This window comes from Taeniopygia guttata, chromosome 8, assembly GCF_048771995.1.
Source record: "Taeniopygia guttata chromosome 8, bTaeGut7.mat, whole genome shotgun sequence".
NCBI classification, from domain to species: domain Eukaryota; kingdom Metazoa; phylum Chordata; class Aves; order Passeriformes; family Estrildidae; genus Taeniopygia; species Taeniopygia guttata.
This window is the reverse complement of record NC_133033.1, coordinates 12860922-12877611: the sequence shown is the minus strand read 5'-3', so window position 1 is coordinate 12877611 and position 16690 is coordinate 12860922. Positions and strand designations below refer to the sequence as shown.

The 16690-nt window shown below is 36.7% G+C and overlaps 1 protein-coding gene across 5 annotated transcripts in view; it reads right to left on the bottom strand.

Moving 5' to 3' along the window:
- Nucleotides 1-15347, bottom strand: part of ADGRL2 (adhesion G protein-coupled receptor L2) — a 385203-nt gene extending 369856 nt beyond the window's left edge. For 3 of the 5 annotated variants that reach the window (XM_072933002.1, XM_072933009.1, XM_072933003.1), the window contains exon 1: nt 14946-15347. The gene's annotated coding sequence lies outside the window, so the exon portion shown is untranslated. Of the gene's footprint in view, nt 1-8683; nt 8764-14945 lie in introns of all 5 variants that reach the window. The other 2 variants (XM_072933004.1, XM_072933007.1) reach the window with 1 other exon arrangement.
- Nucleotides 15348-16690: the final 1343 nt, after the last annotated feature.

Sequence of the window (16690 nt, the reverse complement as noted above, 5' to 3'; positions counted from 1 at the left end):
CTAATGTATGAAATAATGGAGACAGAAGCTACATTCATGTGTATGGAGAACATGAGAATATTTTGGAATATTTGTGTGGACATTTTAGGTTATTAAGCTTTCTGCAGGTTATTAAAAAGGAGGAAGACAGGTTAAAAACTGGGAGTCAGAATAGGGCTGTTTGAAAGAGCCTTTCACCTCCAGAAGTTTCTTTGCTAAAGATAATAGAAGACTCAGCCACCTAGACAGTAATTTTAAAAAATTAACCACCATCTAGAGAAGAGAGAATTTTCCAGAGACAGCATTTTACTACTGCTGTTACAGACTTCGCTAAATTTGGCCTGGACATTTTGCCCCTAGACATTCAGTAATTGAAATGACCAATAGAGGCTATGGCCATAGCTTTGAAAAAACCTGTGTTGCCTACTTGTAATTCATTGCTGGTTGCTCAGCTTCCCCTAAAAGTCAACTCCTCATTTACAGTTGATATAAGTCTTTCTCTAAAGGCTGAAGAAAAGGTAATGTGAGTTATGAACCTGCTTTTCAGGACACAGAAAAAAGTCTTCTTCAAGACCTCATGGAATTGGTTGGTGCTGTTTTCCATCATGGGAAGCAACTACCCTGGGGCTCTGAGGGAGGAAGGAGGTCATGTGAGTTCTTCTCAATCCATTTCAGACAAAATGAGCTGGGTTAGCTCATACTCACCTTCAACAGTCCATTAAGCTTTCCAGTTCATTTTGTCTGTAATGCAAAGGAATGTGTACACAAACTCCTCCACAAACAGAGCTTGGAGGATGGCAGCTTCTGGTGGAGTAAGGTGACAAACCACTGGGGAAAAGCCATTTTCCATTGCTTGCTCAGGAATGCTTTCCCATGAGGTCTAAGTCAAAGCAGGCAGACCGTCACCTTTTATGCAAGGCAAGTTAAAGACTGGCCCAATGAGGGTCCCTGAGATAGTTTTGTAAAGACTGGCACTTGGTGGAGAAACATTTAGAAAAGTCTATAGTTAACCCACAACCATTTTAAACAAGAGTTGATAATGAAAACTTTAAAAAAACAAAAAGTGAATGCTTAACTAAAAATCTTACTTACACCTTAATATGTGTATAGGAAAGCAGGTGTATCTCTATGTGATTTACTAAAAGATATATTTGAAAGTAAATGCCCTTGAAAAATACTAAATATTTAATTTCAGTAAATTAATGCAAATAAATTACAAATGTCAAGATTCACTGGAAAAAAAAATCTCAGACATTCTTAAAAAAATTCATGGAATATCTGAGAACAAAGGATGTAACCACTGCACACTTTCAAAGACTGAAAGAAGATAGAGAATAAAACCACAGAAAATTCTTGGGAGAGATAAAGACAGAGAGCACTTCACATTCTTGACCACAACCTTACAAATCAATGATGTTTGATGGTACAAGAGTGGCTTCAGAATCTTTGGACAGAGCCATATATAAGCATTTAATCTCAAAATCAGGTTGAAAAACATCTGTTATTTCACAAGAATTGTAAACCTATGGTTTTGTCTAATAAAACACTAAGGCCTGCATTTAACTTTTATCAGATGAATCATTCCATACCCTCTCACCTTAGAGCAAATTAAATGCTTCAGTTGTGGCATTTCAGGACCTATAAGCCAAATTATGTAGACTCCTCAGGACCAAATATATTATTGGGAGGGGAGCACTAATTTTGAGATATTGTAACATACACCATGTCATCTTCTCTTTTCAGTCACAAATTTATGTCTTCTGATGTGAGAGAATGAGGTATGGAAAGAGATAAGGAAAGGAATATGACACTGAAAGCCTAACTGGTTTAGCTTAAAATTCAGCAGCGTCTACTGCTTTGCTGAAGGAATGTAACCTGCTGGTGACAGCAATCATGACTTGACAGAGGATCAATCACAAGAGTTACAAGTGCTTTGCCCTTTTTCTGATATGTGACAGTTTTGGAAAACAGCATCCTAGATAATCCCTTGTGGAACAGCTTTCTGGATTATCTCTAGTGACCCTAGTTTTCCTACACAAACATAAATGTGCTTCATATTATTAGCCCCAGTTAGGATAATAGCCTTGGTAACAAAGAAGTGCAGAAGAACTGGGGAGCTTTTCTGTGCTTGACAGATACAAAAGACACCTTGAACAAACATAGTAAACCAACAGCAACAACAAAAGTGCAAAGCTACCTGCAGCTGCACTGTGCAGCTCTGGTGGGAACAGTTTTACTGACTGTGAGGAGTTTAATTCACTCCTTGCATTTCTTCTGTTTTTAGCCAGTAGAATTTTAATGAAATAGTCAGTTTAGTTTCCTTCCAAAATTCACACATTAATTTAAAATTGGAATACCACAGCTATGAACCAGACCTCTTTTACTTGGCCAGTGTTCATCCTGTAACTATGTAAGTGGCTCTTGCATTAGCAAAGCCTTCCATGCCCAAAGACTAGGAGAAGATTTGGAAGATTAGGACGCACAAAGTTTTGAAAGGATTTTCCAAGTTTGATATTTGCACCTGTGTAACTAGCAAAGGACAAAGTTTAGCCCTTAATATTATTTTATCCTGGCAGCATTTTAATATATCCTGGTTTGATTTTGCATCAATTCCTAGCTCCTTAACAGTTTTAAATATGGTTGTGACTTACAGCTGGGGTCACTGAACAACATTAGCTAAACATCCAGAGTGTGATATTTTATTACAGTTAAGCTTTTTCAAAAGCCAAGAGGAATCTGTGAAGAAAATACTAGAGATGGAATTTTTAAAGTCTATATGGCTGCAAAGTCATATTACTTATTTACATATATTTTAAGGATATTGATTCCAAAGAAGAAATGCACCCACAAAAAGAAACCCAAGTGAAAGGCTAATGTGTAAATTGCTTTAAAAACTGTAGTTCCTGTAATTACATGGAGCATTTTACAAGCAACTAGGGACTGCTTTGGATAGATGACTGAAATTTAATCAGTATCTGGCACAGATTGCCTTTCTTTCACACCTCACATTTCTGAAGTACTATTCCACGGGAACCTGCTAGAATTGTGAGCCTTTGTAATCACATTTATCTCTCTATGCTGCTTCCAAAAAAGTGACTTTCCCAGATCTCCCAGAAGATATGGGTCTGGGTCCTTTTTCAGGAGCATATGTCTTTCTTTTCATTTTTGGGCAAAGTTCTTTCCACTACCCAGGCTCAGGTTTGTAATCACCTGGAACTTTATATATGAAATATAGAAAATATTGTTAATGCTGCTACCTGACACTACAAGATAAAGGAAACATTCACAGCTCTTTGTACTCACGGGACACAAACACTTGTGCTAAACTTTTTATTAAATACAACTTATTTCTTTTTCAGGCTTTATTTTATTAATTGTGTTAGCTGTCATGAAACTGTCAGTTAAAGAAAGGGGGCTACCAGTAATCTATGCCTTTTAAAGTCAGAAGTAAACAGAAAATAATTAGGTATGGTAAATGTGAAAATTGATCTATCTGAAGAGTGTGCAGTTTACAAGCAAAAAATCAATAAGTTTACACCATACAGATTAAAATCATGTATCAATATTTTAAATGGTTCAAGATGTAAAGGTCTGAAAGTCTAAATAGAATTCCTGATGATTACTTCTATTAAAATCCTAAGTATTGGAAGATATACAATGACTGTCTAGATTCATTACTATATTATCTGATTTGTAGAAAAATAATAACCTTGCTGCTTGTTTGTAAAATCCTCCTTACTATGCCTAATATACTCTGTCCCTGGAGTAAATTAAAGCATTTCCTTCTTTGGTACTATTCTTTCCCTGAAGTTGGATTATTTAAGGGGATTCTTTGAGAAATACAGGGGCTATTCTGTGACATCTGAGTTCTGGAGATCAATTTATAGCTGTTAAAGATCCTGAAGAATTGCCCATTATAACAGTTACTATTTGACAAATAACAACATTTGTGTTTAGCCTGGATATTTATCAAGCAGACAGAGCACTTATTCCTGACGCCTGAATGAAATTCTGACTGAACAAACTTATTAATCAGTTATGATCTGTTTTAAACCACCTGTCTTATTTAAATAGAAACTACCAATGTGCACTTTTGCATATATTAATACTGCACTCCTGATCTGATGGCACTGGAATGTGCCTGTATTGAGATGTCACAGCCATGGGCCAAAGTACCAACAGTAAAAGCTCTGTTATAGAAATCCTGTTTTCCTTTTCTTGAGAAATGCTTGCACACTGTTTTGATCTAAAACTAGGGATCTGGTGGATTCTATGTGTTGTATTTACCCTTATAAAACCTCAGATCATGGCTGCATTGCTCACACACGGTGGCTGTGCTGTGTCACTGAAGTCAGTGGGGATGCTGCTACAGAAGCCATTAGCTTTTCAGAGGATGGAAACTCATTCAAAGAACACTTCATATTTTAAAGTTCTAAACTAAAAACAGGCTTTGGGAAATTCCTTACTTATTTGTTACCAAAAACTTTCTTTTAAGCAAAACATTTTGTCAAAATCAAAGGTGTTCAAAGCAGCTTATTTATTGAATACACAGGGAAAAAAAAGAAAGCTTTGCATAGGTCCCAGGTACAAAGAGTCTACTATTTTCTAGTAAGGATCAGATTAACTAAAATAAAGAGGTATGGATAAGACAAAAGTTTCTAAGGAAAGCTTTGTGGTTCATCATCCTACTTAATTTCTTTGAGGATTATGTAGGAGTTGTTAAATGGTGTGGATTTCTGTTCAAATTGAACACAGTATGAGACTATTTAATTTCTGTTTACTCTTCAAACTACTACAGGTATAGCATATATTTTAACAGTAAATGATGAATTTGGCCCCTCAATTTTATTTTATGTATTCTGCATGAGTTATCAGGTCTGTTTCTTAAGGACAGGTTCAAAATCCATGGAACTTTTTCAAAAAGGAATGAATAATTATAATCTGTGGTTTTTACCATGAATAATTATAATTTGTGTTTACAGACTATTTATTTTTCAAAGCTGTATACAAATATTAACAAAACAATCATCACTACGTCCTTCTATGTCATGTTTTACATATAGCAAAATAAGAATAAAAATATATAAAATATAGTGCCTAGCACTTTAGTCGTATAACTGGGGTGTCAAGCTACTAAAGTAATGCAAATAACAATAATGGTATGGGAAAAACCTTTCAAGTTTGAGTCTCTAACTGGCTTGATTTTCATAGGTTTAGACTTCTGAGAACTCACAACTTCCTTTGAAGTCAATTGAAAATGTGAGTGTCAGCACACATTAAAATCAGACCACTAATTTGGATGCTTAAACATGAAATTTAAATTCGCAACTTTAAGTTTGGAAAAATTCACCTAGGTGACTTTTCCAAAGGTATCAGTGTTAGACCTAGGAGAGTCTTGATTTTCAATACCTTTTTTTCACAGAGATTCCTCCACAGAAACAATGGACTAAGAAAATCACAATATGGTAGATCTGTGCAGCTAAAGGAAGTTGGAGTGGGAAGGGAATACTGCATCATAGTCCAGATATTGCAAGGACAAGAGAACCTTCCCTTCTTCCCAGAGCAGCCTAATGACAAAAATAGCTGAGGCCACACTGCCTCATGGAGAGGACACTGAAGAAGTCTGGTCATTTCATATAAACTCCTCCTCTCACCTGCTCCTATGTTACCTCCTACCATATTTCACAAAACTGGCTGAAATAGCTGTGGCCACAAAACTCCTGGGGATTAGCTTTGTTCATACTTTTTAGGAATTATGCACGAAATCATCCTGTCCAGTGTCCCAAGGTCACTTCTTCAGCTTCAGATGAGCATGAGGAGTCCATCTCAATTCCAGTTGTTACTGTGCAGCTGTTACTGAGAAGGGACACTGTGAGGAGCATCTTCCTCATCAGCTGACAGCCACAGGACATGGTCACATTACAGAATGAATGTTCCTTCAACTGTATGATTTCTTAGGCTTGATAAGGCAGCCAAAGTTCTCTTCTGTGTTAGGTCTGCAGCAAGATTCAAGAACTAATGACTTGAACACATAGTGAGCTCCTAATATTGAAATAAGGGGTGGAGCTGGTGAATTCTGTCTAGTGCCAGCTCTCCATGTGATATTTCTCAGGATATGTCTACCTTAGAAAGAAACTGATTCAACTAAAGTCAGTTTGTAATGTGAATCACCAACACTGAGAACCCAACATACATGTCGTGTGTTTGAATATGGGCTAGCTGTGGCTCGTTCCTGTGGTTTGAATGTCCATGACTGCTCAGGTCCCACCAGAGGCATTCCTGAAACAACACGTCTTCTAGCTCAGTGATGTCTAGAAGGAACAAGGCTATTTTGTCTCTGGGCTGCAGCTCTGTTTTGGGAGGCTGTGGGGATTTCCTTCAAGAGTGCACTTGTAATTTATGTACCCCCTCATGGAGGTACAGCCTCCATGCTGGTTCTGTGCCTTGGTACCTCCAAGGCCAGCATACATCAGGAGTTTGCCCATAGTAGAACTCTGTAAGGTGGGAAGTAGTCAAATACATCTGGCTTAGAAACCTATGAAGGAGAAGTAATGGGGGTTGGGAGTTACAGTAAGCTAAGCCAGGTTATTACAAGGAACTGTTTCATCCTTTTAATGATCAGGAGCAGATCCTACAGTCTCATGTACTAAGCCCCAGCTGAAAGTCCTACTCATACACAGCTGACTTTCAAAGGATGGAACAACAGAATAAAGCTATGTCTGTGCTAAACTTGCATAAAATGGAAACAATATTGTAAATAAAGAAAAGTTCTCTATGGTTCAGTGTATTTTCATTTCATTTTGTGAGAGAATGAGGCATATGAATGTCAGAAAAGTGTCAGCTTGTATTGTGATGCTTGCAGCTTTAATTATGAGCAACTCCAATTCTCTCTGTTTACAGAAGGGAGATCACCTACATGTTATTTAAAAATCACTGGGTGTAAGTTTATAGTGGTAACAGGCAAGTCTAATTTTCTTTCATACTTAGGATTTAATAGGTACAGAATGCTGCCCAAGGGAAAAAAAAATGAACAAGTAGTAACTCGATATTTATTCTACACAGACGTGAAGAAAGCTCACAGAAATACACAAGGTCTGAAACATTGACATGTATAACTATTTTAATTGTAATGTTGATTTTCTAATAGACCATTCAGCTATGGTAGAGCTTGAAATAGTTGCAATAATTTCCAGACAAAAAGAAAAAACATTCCAAAACCAAGTCCAATGGAAAAAAAAAAGACAACCAACTGTTTGGAAAAGCTTATGGTGAAGTCATAAAAATTGCACCAAGTTTATACAGCCCAAAGTTGAGAATATATCAATAGTATAATTAATACTGTCTTTCCTAGGACAGATTTTTTTGGAAGTAGAGTCTTGTACTTCTGATATTTCTTGTCTGTGCTGGAGAATATTTGTGTAGAATCCTCAGATGGTTTCTAGTGCGGATTCCCATCTCTGCCAATTTGACGCAGAATATGGTGTAACTAATAGAGCAGTAGTGGAAATCATAAAATCTCAGCCCTCCTGGTCATCCCATGTCTGCAGACACAAGAATATAAACCCCCTTACTATTTTGCATTTTTTGCAGTGGCCATGCAGTCAGTGCTGGTGATTTACCCATGAACATATGGAAAGATTGTGTCAGAATCAACATGTGGAGCACAAGCTTATCTTTGCCCTCAGTTCAGGCTCACTTGTACTCAGACCTCTTCCTGACACAAGATTTTGAAAGCCTGACTCATCAGGCTCAATCATAGATTCTTCTATGTGCTCAAGCTAAAGCCTATATGAAACAAACCATTAATTTAAATTAACTTCTCTATTTTTACAGTGGATAATTTTTATTCCATTGATAGTTATATGCATAGAAAATGTATTTGGTTCCTCAGTTCTTTTTTTCAATTTAATTTGTCATTTGTGTCACATTTTAAGCCAAATTAAATTATAAAAATACTCAGTTATGTAACTACTAACACCATAGAATTTCTTCTTATTACGGAGACAAACAAGGAGTATATTGGAAAAAAAACTGTGAATCTCATTTCTGATCCTAATGAAGCAAGTAACCCATTATACCAAGGTTAATTTGTTGACTCATGATTTCCACTTATCCAATGATATACTGAATCATATGAACAAACCTCTACATCTAATCAGTTTTTTTATTGAATCCTGACCTTTTGTGCACCTTCTTCTTGATTATGAATGACAGTGACCTTTATCTAATTTAAAAAACACATACTGATGCAAAAATATGCAAAGTACACATGTAAATTCTGAATTAAGATGAAGATGTGCATAATCTTCCAGAGAGAAATTGCTTTAGAGAGAGATGTTTATATTAGCACCAATTGAGGGTATATGGGGAGAAAAAGTGAATTAGTCAGAACTCAGATGGTTTTGGAGGAACAGCTGCAGAGATACTGAGGACTGTTTAGATTTTCTCTGCTTCTATTTAGAATCCGGAAATGTCAATATAAATATCAATTTTTATTACGCTATTCAGCTTTTTATGGCATTCATGAAATGATTAAAATGGAATAAAGTCAGATAAAACACCTTTTCACCTAAGGTTTGACAAACTGTACCTCGGTATTCCATTTATGTTTCACTCAAAATACATAGTAGTAATTTTCTAAAACACAAAATCTGGGTCAAATTCACAATATTATAAAAGCTGTCTGGTTCACTTTGCCATTTACCTCATTAGGAAGGAATGGTATGAGCATCATATGGAGATGATCTTTTTAGTGCAGGATATAATTAGGAATTGCTGTAAATGCTGAAAAATAAATAAACACATTTAAGAGGAGTGAGTCTTGGGGAAAAAAGAACTCCCTAACTTTCATTTTGCTTTTTTTCTACTCATCACTAATGGGTCTGCACTGAAATTACTACAGATGAACGCTCAATGGGCACGGTCTGAACCACTGTGTAATCCTATAATCTATTCTCTCTTTTCACAAGTCATTCCATCCTCTGAATTGCTGTGAATCTAAGTTATAGATCAGCAGCTTTGTTCTAGCCTCTGTATTAAAAAAAATGTGGAAAAAAAATATACAGAAAATTTGCAAAACTCAGTGTAAAGAGTGTCAAAGCACAAATCTAACAAACACATTCCTCTGAGATGCTCCAACCAAACAGTACCTGGCATTAGCATGTACTTTCATGATTAACAACAGGGGGTTGTCAGACTGCTATTTCTGAAATAAACAGATTTATCCTGACAGATAATCAGCAGTTTGCACTACCTAATACATGTTATCATCCACCACTGACATCATTACATTAAAAGCACACTTAGTATAATCTTTTGTATGAAATTAAACAGGTTTTATGATACATTATTGGTGTTTTTTTATGGTGGATAGAGGGAAGCCTGGTGAAGAGCCTGCAAGGTTAGAGAAAACATCTATAGCAAGCAACACAGAGAAGATCCCCAGAAATGGCATGCTGTATTTGTTTTTTCACAATCTATTAATGTAATTTCTAGATAAATTAAACCCAAAAATTCTGACTGTAAACCATGTCTTGGACATTTAAGCAGTCCTCTATAATGTCTTTGGCTGTCCCCCATGTTACCTCAGTACTCTCCAGTGTCCTTCTGTCTGTCCATCCTGCTAGGTTTACATAAAATCCTGTCATATAGCATGAACTTGTGAAACATTTTTGATTTTTTACTTATAGACATATTTTTGGGGCTGGCAGATGGATTTTGGGAAACCATTGAGCAATGCCTGCAGTTTTCTGGCATGCTCAACACTTATCAACTTTTGGACATCTCTTTGTTGACCATCTCTGCCTCCCTTCAGAAAGGAGGCACCAGGTTACACATTTCTCACTGGACAGGTAAAACGGAAACTTTTGAATCTATGGCTAAAATATAGAACAAAGGAATATGGAACATGGGATGCCTGTGGATCCTCCCTTCCAACCTGCCTGCTCACTCACCTAGCTGTTTCTGCAGTGATCAAGTTTGTACTCAACACAGACAATGAAATTTTCATAAGAAAAACTAAATATACATCCCCTATGTGTGTGTGTATATATGTCTGTGTATATGTATGTATATGTAATATATGTACCCTCCTCCGGGTAAACAATTCTTGCCTCAGCTCTAAGGGTAATGGGAATATTATACTCTCAGGCTCACTGGAGAAAATACTGAAACTTCTTTTCTTTTTTAAATCTTAGGTTGCCAACTGACATTATACTGTCACAATTCTGTGAACTCAGGTAACACAGCCATAACAAACATGAGGAGCAAAAATTGCATGGGGACTGTTACTTGACTTTAACAAGTATTTCATCTTCTTCCTTAGAGCACAATTTCTAAGTCATAGACTTTTCTGCAGGGGCAAGACAGATATCAAAGTCCTGGCTCCAGAGGCCTGTTGTGACTAGCCTTATTTCTCCAGAGACAGAACCTGTATCCCTCTCTCAGTCCTTTGTCTCACATGGAATAAATTTTTTTCTTTTCTGCCTTCATCCTTCATAACTTGGCAGGAAGAGAAGTAAGAAATAGTGTCTAGTGAGTGAGAGATTTTTATCCATTCACACTCATGCATTTTTACATGTTATTCCCCCTAATGATAAAAAGCCAACCAGCCCTGCAACTAAAAGAGCAGAATAAAACAGTGGGAAGGATGAAGTTCCTTATGTGATAAGTGTAACCTTTAAGCAAAGAACTGGTAGCATCACACACTTTAAACACATCTTAATTCCTTTGGATTCTTTGTGCCCTATAAAACCTAGCTTTTGACAAATATGTATGTATTGATTAAGGATCTTTTACCCTCCTTTTCCCCTATATTCTTTTCCAAAACCTTTCAGTTTTAGTTGTTAAAACTAATGCAGAATTTTGCCACAGACCTTTTGCCCCAGGTAAGATGGACAAAAATGCTACATCTGATACCCTGATGTGGAATGGAGAAATAAATATTAAGCTAACCAAGTGATTTCACTGGTTTATTTTGTTTTCATTTTTAAAAGTCTTGAATTTCTACTGACCCAGATTCTGTGTATTTCTTGTATTCAGTGATTTTTGAGGTTGCTTAGCTTTTCATTTGCATTACATATTTTGTGTCCAAAGGTCAAGTGAGTTTTGCTTTTGAGTCATATGCCTACTGGCTGCATTTCTAATACTTAATCTTTTCACACTGAGAAAAATAAAAAAAGTGGGAGGCAGTTCAAGCTATCCCAAATAAACAGACAGAAGTAAAGCAACAATTACTTTTCCTATGTGGACTGCTCTTGCTCATTTCTCCTCAAGAGATAACACTCACTGACATAATGTCAGATAACCATGTTCAGTGTTTCACTGACTTGCCATTTAAAGATTCATTTCCACTCCACTTATTTTCTTTTTATCAGCTTCTCTTTTGGTGCATTTCATCTGTGAAAATTTTCATGTAGACTCCGAGGACAGGTATTTGGGAGAGAGGGAAGCAAAAGGGTTCAACTTTACTTAAAACACCTCTAGAAGTTATAAAGAGAGTAAGATAGGACAAAAAAAAAAAAAAAAGAAGAAGTTCTCATGAGAATAGTTGTTTGCATAAAATTCTCAACTCTTGCTAAAGCTTCAGTGCAGTTCCTGGGGAAGATGGATATATAAAGCCTCAGGTTAACTTCAGTCATTACCAAGCATTTTACATCTGCTGAAGAATTCCAAATATATTAAAGCTTGTCAATCCAAATCTTTAGACTAAAATAAATAAACAGAAACCAACCAACCAAATAAACAAATAAATAACTAAGTAAAGAGCAACTTCAAAGGCTGTCAGGAGGCAAGTTATAGATCTGATTCAGCTTTTAACCCCTAGAGGTATAAGCACACTTTATCTGCAAAAGATATACAATGTCTATACTCTGCAATATTACATTTTAATAATCTGCAGCACAAAGCAATAATAAAAAAGGAGAATATGATATAATTGTGTACGTAATTTTATGAGAAGCTGTGGGGAACATAGTCTTTCTATGCAATTATAGAAAATACTAATAACAAATCCTCGAGGACTTTGTTGACAATTAAATTTCCTATTTTTAGCCATGTGTTTTCTCAAAAGCTCTACAACTTACTTTTTAAGATTCCCATTTCTTCCCCCTCTCTAGAATTCTTTTTAAAGTGTTGTTTAGCTTAGGATTGTAAACAAGGCTTTCAAGAAGTTGGATGGATCTTAATACCAATCTTAAAGCATTCTTTTAAGATGGTAAAACCAGAAGAAAAGAGCCTGATAGGAGTAAGAGCCCTGCATTATATACAGTTAGAGGTTTGCTGTGTCCCATGGACCTGCTGCAAGGCACACTACAGTAGAGAATCTGGAAACCTTTCTAGAAGAGAGGTTTGGCTGAGTTACTCTAGCAATGTCAAGTTTGCAGAGGCAGAGGAAGAAATCAAACCAATGGGAAAAAGAAGTTGGCTGCAGAAAGTCTCTGACAATCTTCTCTAGCAAACTCCACAGCATTAATTAGCCTGAAATGAAACACAGGGTCTCGCTCCTTTGAGAGTTTGCTGAAAATACATTCAGAGGCCTCAATAATATCTCATCATAACCTGGTTTCGTCTCATTTATTTCAGTGTATCAAAGAATTAAACTGCGTCGTGTCAAGTAAACCTGGTGAACTTAAAGGAAACTTGAGTACATAATTTGGAAGTAGCTGTATGAAACGTGAAATGCTGCTGATGGCTCACTAAGGACCACTTTTGTCCCTGTGAGACAGTGGGCATTGGGTAAAAGATGGAAAAGAATCAGGAAATAGCTGTCTGCTCCAACAGTATTTTAATCCACTTACATAAAATCTTCCTTGGAAAGCCCTTTCCATATCTCCAGTGGTGACTCATCTAATCTCATCTCTGTATATTGCTAAACTCCACAGGGATCACCTTTACTTTCCAACTTTACCCTGGCCAGAGATTCAGTCAGACAAAAGATCCTTAATGTCTTTCCTTAAGTTCAGCTCACTTATCTAAAATGCATTTCCCCTCTCTTTCACAAAATGAAAGAAGTAGTTTTTTAGAAATGCTTTCTTTTTTGTTTTCTATTTTTTTTTTCTTCTGGGGAGGCAGGATGCCAGTATCAAATGCCTCTTTTCTGAAAATCAAAATTTATTCGTGTGGAGCAAGTTGAGTTTTTGGGAAGAATATATCTCTTTTTTCCTGTATAAAAAGGATTGTTAAATTTTACTTTTAAAACTCATGTATCACAAATATATGTTTGTTCCTCCACATTATATATATGCTTTTTCTCACTAACATAAATTTATTCAAAAACTCTGCACTTGAAAGAGTTAAAAAAAATTCTAATTACAGGATAAGAAAGAAAGGTCAGACTCCACTTACATCATTGTGAAGGGCTTTTATTACACACTGCTATAAAACATATTTCTTTTTTTCAGTTGCCATCCTCACAGGGTAACCTGCATACCAATAGGATCTCCAAAATGCCATGAAGCAAAAGATATTTATCTGTGAAATTCTATGTACAGTAACCTTACAAATGCCAGAGAAAGAAAGATTGCCCTCTGCACAGTAATACTTGTGTAGATGTCTTCTTTATGCTAACAATGACAAGGCTCTCTAGGTTTGCACTGTACTCCAAAATCAGAATGCATTTTTTGTTCAAGAAGCAGACTGTATATCAAAGAGAAAATATGCACGTTTTAGGCACTGAAATACTTAATATAGTGAGCAAATACTCTCCTGAAGCACTTTTAGTAAAAATATCTAATCCAGAAACATAAAATGAAAATGTATGACTCAAGTGTTCTTGAAGAAATTAGACAGGATATGTTTGGGAATATCTCTCTGTCCTGGCTGGTTAACTAAATTTTCATTTTGAACTCTGTTTGAAGCATCACAGAACTGTTATATGATTAACTTGACTATGTTAGATAGCAAGTTATCCAAAAGCAGGGTGGCTCCAAATCTAATTGCTGTCATTTTTTAAATCCAGCTGTGCAAAACAACAAACAAGAACTTTACTCTGGGACAAGTACAAGTCAGAAAAATTCTAATTTTTGCAATATATTAGTCTTCAAATCCATTACTTGTGATTTAACATACCTAAAGTTGTTTATATAGCTATTTATATTTTCTGCCCTAAATTCTGACAATATATTCAAAGAAATATACATTAATAAATGCTAGATTTTCTGTCTGCTTTCATAAAACCAGTGTGTGCTGTCAGATGCAATATTTCAAGTGATGTATGCTTAAAATTAGAATATAACTAATGCCTTAGTGACTGACTTTCCTTTTCTTAAGGAGTTTTTTAGGAATCTCATTCAAATAGTTGTTTTAGAGTTGCACTTTGTTTGCAGAGCAAGCACTGCCTGTCCAACCTTTCTAAACAACAAATATTAACAGAGAATAGTGAGGGTTCCATTTCATCACTTCTGCTGGTAATTCTACTAACTATGTTTATCTTGTGGTCTAAATTTATGACAGGCCCATTTGCAGTGAGGCCTGGAGTTTCCTTGTTTACAACACTGCAAAGTAAAAGGTGACCCTTTTATTTTTGTTTAAAACCTTTCAACAGTTTGTTCTGCTCCAGAGATAGCACCTTATTAAGGTTTCAGGCCAGAAAGCTCTCTTGTTTTCTTTTGTGGGGGTACAGTTCACTTCATTTACTTACACAGACATTAGAAAACATTTTTAAAACAGCATACAAACTTGGCTGCAGATTACATTTGTAGATTAGAAAGCTTCTGCACTCAGATCCTACCTGCCATTATGTAAAGGAAAAGAGAGCCAGGGGGTAGAGGATACATAGCTGGCTAAATAAACAGTAAATGAGCTGTTTAAACAGTTGTATCTATACACGCAAGTAATAAAAGCATCAGGCACCTGGTGCAAATCTATTAGGACCTAATTCTGACAACAATATACATCATTATAGTGGGATCTGATAAAGAGCAAACACTGGAGGCATTACATGTCTTTAGAAGAATCAGACTTCCTACCTTAGCAAGAGTGATAGAAGGCAAGTCCCCCTTTAAAGAAAGTTGTAAGTAAAGCCAGGCAGCAGTTGCAGTGAATTGAGTCCTTTCAGTCACTGTATACATGCAGTAGTTCTGCAATAAGGGAAAAATATAATGGGAGGAGCAGCTGTGAACGAGTGACCTCCTGAAGCTGAGTTCTCTTTGTGAATCGAGCACTGGGAGCCAGTGCCTCTGATTTGCATGGATTATCTCCACTTCAACAGATACATTTAAATGAAATGGCACGGGGGCGCAGGGATAGAAAACAAAAAGATAAAAAAGGGAGAGAGAGAGAGAAAAGAAAACAAAAAAAGGAAGGAGCGAGTGGGAGAGCGGAGGAGCGCGGGGAGCGGAGCGCGGCGCGGGCGCTCGGCGGGGCGCGCAGGCGGCGGCGCGGCTGGCGGAGCCACAGCTCCCTCTTGATGCCGCAGCCGAAAGGAGACCGAGCTGTCCTCGCTACCCAGCCAAACACACAGCCCCCACCCCCGCCCCTGCTCCCCCAGCCTGCGATGGCCCATTTGATCAGATTTCTATAAACACTTAATAACTCAGCCTGACGTGCACCCAGGGTTTTGGATTGCAAGCCTAAATGGTTATAAATCTGGTAAACCCTGCGAAAGGATTTTAAACACAGAGGTGTTTTGAACATAGTAACTTGTACAAGTGGAGATGGGTTATTTCCAAGTGTGCCATGGCGGATTTATTATTTGTGAGTGTACAGGTGCCTTTAAAATAGTTAAGGGATGGCAGCATTTAGAGCACGCTGTGCGGGAAGATCCCTAACAGGATGGTGGTGTGTGTTCCAGCCCCTGGTTTCAATGTTATCTAAAAATCTATCAAGACAAAAGAGAGACGAAAAATTTGCATTCAACCACTTCAGAATTTCTCCCTTATTACCATAAATACCATAAACATTACCTGTTGCACACTCCTGATTTGATTTAAATGCAGTACTTAAGCTGATTAGAGAAATACGAGAGTATGTTCAACCCTCTTGAACCTGCATCCAATCCAAGAGGATCCTGAAATAAACTTTGTTTCTTTTGTTCAGAATATTTAAAATAAGTTATTTGTACACAATAGTGTAGGATTTTGTGAACCTCTGCATGTGTTCATTCTGCTCAGAAATTAGACCAAAAGTCATGAAAAGTAGTAGAATGACTGGTAGTGTGTTCTTTCATGAACATCCTAAAACAGGAATGGATGCAATTGCATTATTTGAGAATTATTCATTGGTGAGATTTGGTGGGACAAAATGACTTGTATTAGCACTCAAAAGACTCAAATGTTGCCTTGTAAGATGCAGGTCTTACTGTAAAATAGTGCTCGTTCAGAGATAAATAGAATGAAACTGTGTACAAGGACAACCATGGCTGAAGTCTGTTTCTAACTCATTTGCAGATCAAGCTGAGTCCAACATGAGTCTGTTAGGTTTCACATTTCTGGGGATGCCAACACTTATTTGTTACACAGAATCCAGAATGGTGCCTTCATCTGAACAGAAACTAGGATAAATACTATACTTAATTGAATGAGAAACTGCTTCTTTTGAAGTAAAATTTACTACAGATAAACAATCCCATAGACATTGGAAAAGGTAATGGAGGATATATTTGGGTTTCCTAAGACATGCTATATGACACAGTTATTGGTGTACCATTTAAAGTGCTTCTTCTCAGAAATGCTCTTGTTTCACTGGAGGTCTGGGAGTTTGATTATTTTGAGAG